Source organism: Phalangium opilio, unplaced genomic scaffold (assembly GCF_054372755.1).
Source record: "Phalangium opilio isolate 3A_F unplaced genomic scaffold, DU_Popi_V2 ptg001304l_1, whole genome shotgun sequence".
NCBI lineage: Eukaryota > Metazoa > Arthropoda > Arachnida > Opiliones > Phalangiidae > Phalangium > Phalangium opilio.
In genome coordinates, this window is record NW_028324256.1 from 43455 (window position 1) to 54771 (window position 11317).

The window sequence follows — 11317 nt, forward strand, 5'->3', positions numbered from 1 at the left end:
AAGCGCTGTACAGGGACCTATCGTTATGGGTAAACGGAATTTTGAGGAAAGAGGTTTTTAGGGAAGCGCGGTTATGAGAACCTCTATCATAGGATCCGCTCATACGAGAACCGCTCATATGAGAGTTTCTTCACAGAATAAAGGGATCATGTGTACTAATTACTAGAGAAATCGGTTGAAATGAGCTTACGTTATTCAAAACCGAAAGGTTTTTCCATCTGTGACCACCAAGATGGCGAAGGATTGGAATAATCATTGTTTATAAGAGTAACTTCCTTGCCTATTTCTGTCTCCTAAAGCGATTTTGGGCTCAGCGTTGATTATCAAGAAGTCAGTTTAAATCTATATAGGGTTAGTCCCCCTATTATCGGACACATTTTAAAAAATTAAGGTTAAATGTAAGGAAATCACAGAAAACCTTTGAAAAGTTTATGAAATAAATATTTTGAACGTTTCTGCACCTAATGGTATAGAAATAATTCCAAAAGAACGATGTAATGTTGTCCCAATCATGGATTTTATTCGGCAAGTATCGTACCCTATTATCGGCTATTTGGATGTTGATTCGGACACCCATGTTCCATTTATCGGACGCCTATACATCCAACTCGGACACTGGGATCTCAGAATCGGACAGTGGGTCTTTGTAGCCCGGACACTGGGATCTCAGTATCGGACAGTGGGTCTTTGTAGCCCGGACACTGGGATCTCAGAATCGGACAGTGGGTCTTCGCTATCGGACACTGGGATCTCAGAATCGGACAGTGGGTCTTCGCTATCGGACACTGGGATCTCAGAATCGGACAGTGGGTCTTCGTTATCGGACATTTGGATCTCTGTATCGGACAATGGTTCCTCAATTGGAATACCAATTTTTTTTTAAATATAAAAGACAAGTGCAAATTGCTACTTCTCTGACACTTCTGGATCCATTCTGAACATCACTAACCGCTTTAAGCATTAAATATTTACAATCCCTCTCTTATTTGTCTTTAAAACGTGTTTGAAAGCTGTCCGATAATAGGTTTTCTACATTAGCTACGATTCGCGTTTTATTTTCATGTAAAGAAACCTAGAACTAACTGTTAAAGTAGCAATTTATAGAAAAAGATTCGGGCTTTACAGCCATACACATAACTTATAGTTGGCTTCTATTTATATACCTCAAAACACGATTTAAAAATGGGGGAAGAATTTTTCCGGCCCCTCAATTAGTTTTAATTAATCAAAAAAATTGGATATCTGGTTCGTTCGCGCTTTCCTCCTCTGACATCGCGCCACTTCTCTGTTTTTACATGCAACATACAGATTTCGACACCCTCTTTAAAACTAGGTAACTTACAGTGTTCCTTTTTTCCCCGGCAGTTTTATAAACAACTTTTTAAAAATGTGTCCGATAATAGGAGCGTCTGATAATAGGGGGACTAACCATAAACAGAACTAAATAATTGGGAGAGGCTACGCAAGACGACTTATTTAATACGCCTACTAGCTGTTACCCTCGACTTTGTTCGCGTAAATTTAATAGAGTTTCAAACAACGAAACTTGAATCGTAAACGCAATGCAAAAGAAATTGAACGGCGCTCAAAGATCAGATATTACGCTCACTCGGATTCCACGCTTCTGATTAGAAAACTTTAATTATGACCTATTCGTGATTACAGAATGCGGGCTTTCTTCGAAACTGGCCAATTGACAACGTGGCTACGCTCCCTCAAGAGAGACTACCACATCGTATTGGACCATTCAGAGGCTGAGAATGAAGTACATGTACTCAGGTTCAAGGACATTGCAGCCAAGTTGGCAATGTGGGCGGCAATGCTTGGAGTCGCTTCTTTCGTCTTCACCATGGAGATGCTGACAATTTTCATGTTTCGTTAAACACTGATGATGATGGGAACATTATAAGAATGTAACCAGGTAGTAAAGGGTTTTTAAGACAGCTGATCAAATCCAAAAAGATTTCTAAAACAGTTAGGTATTCGAAGTTTAGTCGCAAATATTTAGCTATAGCTAGCTATTGACGATTAAATCTAACACAGAGTTAATCTGCCTACGAGCGCCACTGCCATAGAAAGTGGAGTTGATTTAGGATAAATGGCAAATGAAGTTTGTAGTGTGACTCACATAGGGTAGACTAGGATGTTTTCATAATATAGGAAATCAACAACCGAAGCTGCAGTGCGATACACTTAAAATTTATATAACAAACTGTTGAGGTGCAAAACATAAGCGATAATATTTTATATTTTGTAGTAAGGGTAAAGCTTCCATAACTCAGTTCATACTCCTTTATTATTTAACTTATGCTTGTATTTGAAGTGTTGTCTATTTATAAACAAATTACGACTAACTTAAATCGTTCCCTTCACATAAAAAGCAATTTTCTACTCTGTATATATCCTTAAACTTCGTAAGAAAATTGTAGTTTTTTATCTTTCCCAGTGACGATGGCGTGTCTATGTCTGGGTGGCCGTGACCGTGTTAGCAGTTTAAAAATCGAAACAAAAGTCTTTTCAATTTCTGGACTGAATTGACTGTTCACAGAAATTTGGAACATATCTAGCGCACGACAAACGCTATCCACACTTTTACTGACCACTATTGCACAGCCGTTCATTCCACATAGACACCAATCTTCAGTCAGAGAGGTAAACATATTTTGCAAAAAAAGGGGATTTGAAAACAATATAGGTTTAACTATATCTGACAATGTTGTTTTTTAACATTTAATGTAAATTTTGGTCAGATAGGACATTAACTCTGTTCGGTAAATTTTAATTTTTAATTTTGCAGAATGTTTGTTAACCGCAATTGCCAACACCTTGAAGTCATACATAAACCTTTCTATATCTTCATTTCGTATCAACCTTATGACGCTTATTAGCAGAGATCTTTGATCATTAAGAGTACTTCGATGGTGAAGGCAAAAGAAGCGATTCCCAGCATTACAACCCACAATACAAACTTCGCTCCAAGGTTCTTCAAAGTGATAGCATGTAACTCATTTTCGGTCTTCACTGAATGCGCACGCCAATTTCTTTCTATGTTTCGTAGATATGGTATATCTTGTCCAGTTTCCATGAAAGTTCTCAATCTAGATCGAGAATGGGTCATAACTTGATTTTACTAATCAATAGAATAAGGCACTTTGAAACTATATTCCACGTAAAGAATAGGCTTAGAAAATTTCACCGTAACTAATGAAACTAACCAACTAAATTATTTTTCAGTCTATACACCTTTAGACTCATTTAAATGAGTCAACTTGAGTTAACTGGTTGGGAAGTGAGAACAGAAGTTGACAAGTTGAATCACAAAATTAAAAATTGATCCCTGACCAGCTTTTCCAGACTCAACTTTTTGACTCATTTAGTTAAGTCCAAAAGTTGTTTCGTCTGAAAAAGCCCAATGAAAAGCTACAGTAAAAGGATTGTGCCAAAGAGAATTCTACGTGGGTAAAATATCCATGGACAAATGCACATTTGCCATTTTCATCTTTGATTCAAATGCTCAGCGAGAGAGAGAAAGATAGTTTGATTTTCACTTTCGAAGAAATATAACACAAATAAAGATGCAATTAGAGGTCATTTCTAATCATATATTCATTTAATCTTTAAATTCGTTTAATTATAATTATTAAAAATAGGTTTGTTCAAAACCACGCAAAATCAAGTTTACCATCATTATTTGGATTTGGCAATTTCTACGTATAGATGTGAGACAAAGCATCAAAGTGCTAATGGGGAACATGATTACAAGGATTATGGTTGAACTAGGATATTCAACGAACCTTCGGTTGACGAGTTTAACAGCTTCCGGATTCATTTCTTTTCTTCTCAAGAGCATTTTCGGTTTGCACGAATAACTCGACGAACTAACGTGATAATCAGATCGATTAAATGGCGTTCTTTCTACTTCAGCTTCAGATACCATTAAATCGTTAACCATAACATAATGTTTTCTATAATTATTTTTATCCATTTTTAAACCGCAGAGAATTCTCAGTTCCTCGTCCGTCTGTAATCAATGGAGTCAGAACAGAGTGGGTAGACACAAAATGGAGGTTTAAAAATCTTTTACCGATTGGCAAAGCTCTTCTATTACTATTGAGTAAACGTCGACGTCAGGTACATTCAATAAATCCCTTGCACTGTTAATGTTTTCTTTCTTCTGAGATGAGTAACTGGCTCTCAAGACTCCGATGAACAATGTGAAGAAAACCACATTTATCAAAAGAAACGGTGCAACGCCGAAGCGAATCGCTGGTGCCGAAGAAATATCGAAACCTACAAGAACAGTTATTAAGATACATCTGTTTGTGCACATTTTTAGGACATCTGTTTAGATAAAGACGACACTAGACACATGGTGGAAGTTTCTTCTCAAGTTTGAACAAGAGAGTAAGGGTCAATAGTGACTGCCGGCGGTTACGAGTCAATTCTTTCGACGACCGTTAATTGTGGGATAAGTAAAACACTTGTTTAAATTGCTTTTAACAAATTGTTATACGTTATCGCGACCTCTGACATCGCAGAAATAGGTTTTTAAATCAAATTAGGAGGTTTCCAGCTTGTTTTAATTTCGCTGTGTTTAACATATTTTTGGAATCTCATGCTTGGAAGGACACTCAAAGATACCATGACAGATCTTTACCTTTCCCCAAAATAGCCCCAAAATACAGTACTAGTCTTTGAGAGGCGACAGACAACACTGATTTTTGAATTCCCTTCACCCACATGTGAATTATATCAATCGCCGTCAACACAAGTAGTACGCAAGCCAACCCAATCCAAATCTGTAACGAGGAATTAATAGGTATGTTATCGATTCTGCGTGTTATCAAAACAGCATTATCCAAAACGGCTTTTTCATAAACGCGTTTGCCATTATAGCCATTTCTCGTTTCAGCACATTTTGATTACAGCGTTTATATCTTGAGCGTTGTTTTGTATTGTTGAAGGTATAAGTATTAGAGCTCGGCATTATCTATCCATTATCCATGTTATTTTATCCATAATCCAGAACTATCAACAGAAGTTGTATATTAAATCGAATTATGTCCACAAAATTTATCTATAAATAATCGATTATTCACTAATTTACGGATGCCGAGCTCTAATTAGTATTGATTTCAGCTTTAGGTTTGAATTTTAATGGTTGTCAAACAAACAGTTTCGCGGTCTAGTGTGTTAATGCGCTTTAATGTTTGGTTGGGATGGGTTTTTTGAACTCCTATAAATTACCTTCCACCTTATCCAAAATATCCTCCTATTAATTAGCTGCCACCTTTTCCAAAATATTCTGATATTCATTAGCTGCCACCTTTTCCAAAATATTCTGATATTCTTTAGCTGCCACCTTTTCCAAAATATTCTCCTATTAATTAGCTGCCACCTTTTCCAAAATATTCTCCTATGAATTAGCTGCCACCTTTTCCAAAATATTTTCCTATTAATTAGCTGCCTCCTTTTCCAAAATATATTCTTATTAATTTGCTACCACCTTTTCCAAAATATAATCCGCGAACCTGTCCATAACCTGAGGATCACAAACGGTTATGAAACGCTGTAGTGCTAAACCGCTGGTTGGGAAAATAGCGCTATATTGAGAAACGCGGAAACAGCAACCGCTGTTTTGGGCAAAAGCGCTGTATTGAGAAGCGCGGAAACATCAACCGCGGTTTTGCAAACCGCTGTTTTGGGCACCGCCTTATTCCAAAACGCTCTTTTGAAAACCGCTCAACTACCAGTGAACCGAATTAATATACGTATGAAAGTAAAAATACGTGCATAGGGACTTGGCAAAACGGCCTAGCTCCGCTCTCTGCCACTATTCTTATTATTCATTTTTTGCAGAGTTGAATCTATTTCACCCCCTCTTTGGACCCCCTTTTTGGTATCTTTTTTAGCTCGAGTGGAAGTTAACGTGAGGTCCCAAGACGTAGTTCTGCCAAATTCCATTTATAGTCTAAAGTTTTGGTGGAATTAATTCGTTCCTATTTAAGAAGCAAAAAAACAAGTATTTTCTTACTGCTTTCGAAATAATATTTAAGACGTTGAAGGCTCCGATTGGAGCTGGGTTGAACGTCAGGTATTTCCTCGAAAAAATTCTATAACAGCTGTACGTGAGAGGTACTGTTGTACTACAGTTTTGTCCATTTTCACAATCAGACATCACTATGTTTTCGTAACTATAAGGCATCCCCTGAAAATGCGTATTTGTAGTTAGTTTTTAAATCTAAAAGCAGACGTTAATTGCATATTTCATAAAATAATTTAAATTTTTGATATCATAATTGCAATAAATGAGCACCAAGTTTATTGCTTAAGGCGTTGGCACCTTTATATCAAACCGTTCAACGTGGTTGTCACATTCTCGTGAAGAAATGTAACAAAAGCGTCATCTTTTTCTTGCAAAGACTTCGCCTTACAACTTAAACCTGTATTTTTTATGTATTGTGATTTCATTTTTTCTGAAGTAAGACATGTACGGTTGGTTATAGATCAGGTTAGAGAAAGTACCAATTAACCACGGAAGTTTTTTAGTTCAATTTCATGGACTTCAAAAGAATTTTTACATAGCAAATAATTAAGACTAATCCTGACATTTACAAACAAATATAATAAATTTATAGAATTAAGCAGGGACAAAAGCCGTAAAACGCATTATGAATGGGCAGCGGATGACTTGGGGAGACCCAAACTGCTAAAAAAAGAATATGAAGGTATGAGGAAAATCCTTGAATCCATAGCCGAGTCCCAATCCAAGCTGGCTGAGGCTCTAACGACGATGGCCAATGCTTCAGTTCGGCAGCTGATGTCTTTGAAGTTATTTCTCTGACAGAGTCTGAGCATTGGCGAAGAAAAAACAGTCATTTTAAGGGTTACCTGTCAATAATACACAATCAAAATAAATTGTTTTGTTTTTTTGGAAAAATTGAGTCGTCACGCATGTTGACTTTACCGTCGGTTCCCTTGTGACGAGGACATTGGTAAAAAATTGACTCTACATTTTGGCGTTATATTGTTGGCTAGTGACACTTGAAGTTCCGATTTAATCTCATATACATATATGCTAATGTCGTGAACAAGTGCGGAGTTTATTGCCTTCTCGTGGCAATTGTCGAAAACGTGCTTTGCAAGGCCGAAATATACACGCTTTCATAGAATATAACAGTTATAAATTTCATTAAAATATACAATTATTTATTATAATAAAATCAGTTTTTGACAAATTAACCATCTTATTATTACTTCCATTAAAATAAACTCTTTAAATATGTTATGATTTGCCGTGTTAATGTAAATTTTGCCTTAAACGGAGATCATCAAACTCCCACACTTAGTTTAAATCTCGAAAAACCCTTTGAACTGTTATGCACGACGTGCAATTCGATTACCATGTTCAAATCGCAAGCAATGAAGCTCGAGTTAAAAACAAAGCAGCCATACTAGGCCTAATTAAAAATATGAACCACAGCCAAGATGCCAACAAAGAGGTTTGGGGAAACCAAACTAGAAAACTCTCGCTGAATATCCGTGAATCTAAGATTGATGAAGGGATGAAAGGGGGTAAAAACTCCAATGCTCGATTCGGCCGTCTCTTTCGGCCGCAAAATTATTCATTGTATGATTAGGATATGGGTCTTACAGAATGCGTTTTATTATCATTCGGAGAAATTGACTCCAAAATAAAAGATTCGGTTCGAAATTGCTCCAAAAGGACCTCAGAGAATAGGGTCCCAGTTTTAACCAACCGTGTGGAAATTGAGTTATACGGTACTTTAGATTAACCACCCCCTTCCTTTTTAGAATAGTTGGTCTGTCAAGGCTAGTTAGCGCGTTCGACGACAGGAAATGTCCGCCACTAACTAAACCATGGCAGCGGCCCCTTCTCGTAAATCCCGTAAAAAATTTCGAGTTTAACAGAAACAAAAACTCGAAAGTTTCGAATTGCTTGAGATTAAAATAGATTGACGTCAGCCACAATTAGTTCCTATGTAAGGTGCGGTTCGACACATACAGCATGTATTTCTAAAAATTAATTACACTTACGCTGATAAAATTATTTTCATTTGGCAGACGGCAGTCATCTCGACAATCGATATACCTTTAAATTTAAACTCAATTGGGATATATTTTCTTATAATAACAGAAGCAAGCGTAGTAGGAGTACACCCTAAAAAACTTTTAATATTAGGATAAACTAAAGTGGCCTGGTCAAAATATTACTCCCACTGATTCAAAATAAATTCAAATTGTGATAGTGGGTGTTCTTGAAACAAATTTAATCCAACTGAACTAAATCTATTTCACTTTCCTTCTATTTATAGGGATGCCTAGGGCTTTGGTTCAAGATAATAACTGAGAATTGTACTCCACCTTCATTTGCTTTAGATGAAAGGTAGCATTTTCTACTTTACCTTAGAGGTTTCTTGTTTTCAAAAATGTAATAGAACATGCGCAATACGGCGAACTTAGGCAACTTCGAAAATAGCTGGAGAAAGAAATAAATTCAACAACTTAGTTTCAGAAACATCAGAAGAATCTGAAGGCGTTCACTAGGAAAACCCCAAATTAGTCAATTCGTCTTTGGCTTAAGAATTGATGTCCATTGTATTTTGATTTGCCTGTCAAGTTTATTATATTACTTGGCAGTGCGAGGAGGGCGCATCGAACTAATCCACAAAATATGGGAATAGACCATTTCGATGTAACCCCTGATGTAAATAAGAGGGAAAGACACATGGGTAAAACTTTGCCTTCCATCTCGCTTTTTGGCGCCTACATATCGCAGTGGGCATATCGGATCAAACGTTTTTGCAATATACGGACCGCAATATTGGCTTAACTCCATTATCACCGTTAAGGTTAAGATGTACGCGGCGATCGGCTAGGGTTACGAAAACGCCTTGCCTCCCAATTGTCGAATTCATAAATTCCATACAAAAAGCCAACCACCAGTGGCGTTAGCCATTCGCGTTCAGTTTATTACCGTGAAGATTCTCCTACAGATGGCGCCAGCATTTTTTACGTTTTCTGTCGTCTGCTACACAGGTTTTAAATTTAGGGTTAGCCGTTAGAAATGGCTTGGCTAGTATTTTGCCGAATCCAGAAGAATTTGTGTGGGTTAAAACCAGAATCGGAGAAGCTCCTGAAGGTTCGCCTCTTGCTTTACAGCTTTCAATAAATGAAGATAGGTTTGAAGTTATTCACAACCTTGACATCTACGAGAGCCACATCCTATTTGCCTATGCTAATGAACCTCAAGATAGGTTTAAAATCCCGATCCATTCTAATCCACGTACTCCGTGGAGCTCCAAGAATTTGCCAGGATACTTCGGTCCTTTGGAGTCTGTATTATTTGAGGTATGCATTTCATTTGTATAGAAGTTGGTCATTTTGGAGTTTAATTTTTCAAATGTTTATTTTAGAAAAATCAACTTTCAGTTCTAGAAGCTATTGAGCTTGAAGTTAATACTAAAGATCAATCTGAGTCACAAGAGTGGAAGGAGGCGCGAACAACAAGATTGAACTCTTCAATTTTTGGGCTAGTTTGTAAAAGAAGAAATTAAAATTGGAGTGAATCTGGTATCAAAAATATCGAAAAACCCAAAGATATTGGACATTTGAATGCCATAAAGTACGGAAAAAGGTGGGAAATTGTTGCAAGAAATAAGTATAGAGAAAAAATGCTCAGCTTGGGTCATGACGTTACGGTCCATCCTTCAGGATATATTGTTGATCCTAGTAAACCATGGTTGGGAACGTCTCCAGATGGTCTAGTTCAAGACCCAAGGGAAGCGGAACCTCATGGACTTTTGAATATAAAATGCCCCTGGTCCACAAGAAATATAAGTCCGACGGAAGTTTGAATGGAGATTTTAGAGTAAAAGTGATTAACGGAAAACCATTTTTAAATGAAAACGATTACCACTTTTATCAGGTTACTGGGCAGATGGCACTATCAGGTGTAACATGGTGTGATTATGTAACTTATTTTCCATCCGGCTTGATAATAGTGAGAGTGAGATTCAATAAGAAGAAGTGGGAAAAGATGGAATCGCTTTTGAAATCTTTTTTCTTTACTCATATGCTACCAAACTTAGCTAAGGATACATTGCCTCAAAGTTCCTAATAACTCTTAAAGGGAGAGTACTTTTTAGTAGTGTGTTAAATTTCTTCTTTACCATATTTAATATCCCTTTAAATTTGATCTCATTTCCTCAATGGACCAAGATGTTTTTGACTTTTAAAAAATTAAAAAATACTTGTTAAAATGAGTTATTATTTAATAATTACGATTTGTTACATTTATTATTTATGAATCGCTGAGGGAAGAATCCAAATTAATTATAGACATCTCTTGATCATCGCTGTCGTAGGAATTAAAATCACTTTGTTGGCATAGTTCATCTTCATCAGACATATTTTCATCAGGCGGTAGTATTTCTTCTTAATAATCATCTTTAAAATCAGCTGCATTAGCTGGTTCTAAGATTTCATCATAAAATTCATCCGTGTCCATGGTACTATTGTTTAAATTTTCTTTATTCCTAACGAGAGGGCTTTGAAAGTTCGATAAAAGTGCAACAACTGTCCATAGTTGATTAATTACGGGTGCAAGAGTCAAGGGAACTGGACGGTCAAGAACATGGAATCCTCTTATTCTTGCAATTCGTCGCTCCACGTGTATGCGCAGAGCCGCAATCTTTTGGGATTTATCCAACTCTTCATTATTAAATTGGCCCTTTCCACTCAGAAACGGAGGAATATTTAGTTTAACACCTTTTTTCTCTAACAAATCTTCAATCAAGAATCCTTTATCAGCCATAACGCTATCATTGGGGGAGAATTTCAAATTACAAAAACCACTTCGCAGAGTTAATTCCCCGTGAATAGATGAGAAACAAATGTGACGTAGCCGTTTGAACTTATTCCAATAAGTCCTTTAAAAGTGTTTGTGGATTTATAGTTTGAATATGAGGCAGATTGCAATACTAAAGACTTGGAAGTCTCACATTTAAGTTCTGTAGCATCAAGTATAACACGAGTACTGGGATAACTAATTTTAAAATCATCCGGCATAGCTGCGTCAACTTGTTCTCGCGTTGGTCAGATGTTAAATTGTCCTAAACGAAAATACATAAATTTATCCATAACAGTAAAATCAAAATGTGTCTGTTATCCAGTATAATGTTAAAGAAAATAAATGCTATTAATAATAAAATTGTGTGTGATTTTCAGTTTTAGATTATAAGTCATTGATATTTAAACAAACACCAAAAACTTCAAAGACAAATATACATAAGCC

The 11317-nt window shown here is 36.5% G+C and overlaps 1 pseudogene; it reads right to left on the reverse strand.

The window, feature by feature from the left end:
* Positions 1 to 10396: 10396 nt before the first annotated feature.
* On the reverse strand, positions 10397 to 11106 carry LOC149583931 (uncharacterized; annotated as a pseudogene).
* Positions 11107 to 11317: the final 211 nt, after the last annotated feature.